Here is a 1307-nt window from a genome sequence, read left to right as displayed (position 1 = left end):
CCTGCGGGGCCGGCCGGCTGCGGTGAAAAGGACCGGGATGCAGAGCCACGGCCCCGCGCTGCGTGGAGAGAGCAACAGGAGTCATAGAAGCATTAAGGTTGGAAGAGACCTCCAAGATTGTCTAGTCCGACCGTCTGCCTACCGCCAATACTGCCCACTGAGTACCCATGTCCCTGAGTACTACATTTACCTTTTCCTTAAACATCTCCAGCGACAGTGACTCCACCACCTCTCCGGGCAGCCCGTTCCGGTGCCTGACCACTCTTTCAGAGAAAAAAATTTTTCCTAATATCCAATCTGAACCTTCCCTGGTGCAATTTGAGGCCGTTTCCTCTCGCCGTTACCCAGAAGAAGCCGATGCCCACATCACCACTACCTCATTCCAAGGAGTTGGAGAGAGCAATGTGGTCTCCCCTAAGTCTCATCCAGTCTGAACAATCCTTCTTCCCTCAGTAACTCCCCATAAGATTTGTGTCCAAACCCCTCACCAGCTTCGCTGCTCTTCTCTGAACACACTTCAGGGCCTCAATGTCTTTCTTAAAATGAGGGCCCAAAACTGAACACAGTACTCAAGAAAGGACAGGATCATCCCAGCCCCTCTGCTGCAAAGCAGCACAGCCAACCACATGTGAGGCTATAAAATCAACTAAAAAAAAAAAAGGGAAAAGAAGAAAAGGAAAAAAAAGAAGAGAATGGCAGCTTACCTGATGAGCGTTTTCATATTGCAAAACAAGAGAGCTTTATACCTGCCCTGAGGTGGGAGGGAATTCTGCTTGAATCATTCTTGGCAAATGACTGCTTCACAGGTTCTCAGTGAGCATGGATAAAGGGAAGGGTGGCCTTTCATTTGGAGCAGCACTGCCGGCACAGCCATGGGGGGACATCACTGGTGATTTTTGGATGCAGGTTGGCCAATTGAATGGGCAATGCAGGCAGAGCTGACCCACCTAGAACTCAGCCCCACGCCTGTTAGCCATGCCCCCAGCACTACTCTGGGTGGCTGGCCTGTCACAGCACGTTGCTGTGTGTTACAGAACAGCACACCCATGAGAAACATTTCCACAAAAGCAATTTTGACATTCCTTAAACAAAACAAAAACAAAAATGTATTTTCCTGGGAGTGACACAATCTGAAACGACATCATTTTTTTTTCTTTTCCCAGGAATAACATTAAATTGCTTCTTTCCTAACACCAGGCCTGAATCCAGTTTGAAGCTAAAGTGGATTTCAAGTTATTGTTCTCTGCCAGAACCACCATCAATGCTCTGCCTCCCTTGGCTGCCCCAAGGCCAACACTCAAAGGACA

The sequence above is a fragment of the Meleagris gallopavo genome, chromosome 1 (genome assembly GCF_000146605.3).
Source record: "Meleagris gallopavo isolate NT-WF06-2002-E0010 breed Aviagen turkey brand Nicholas breeding stock chromosome 1, Turkey_5.1, whole genome shotgun sequence".
Taxonomy (NCBI): Eukaryota; Metazoa; Chordata; class Aves; order Galliformes; family Phasianidae; genus Meleagris; species Meleagris gallopavo.
This window is presented reverse-complemented; position numbering follows the sequence as displayed.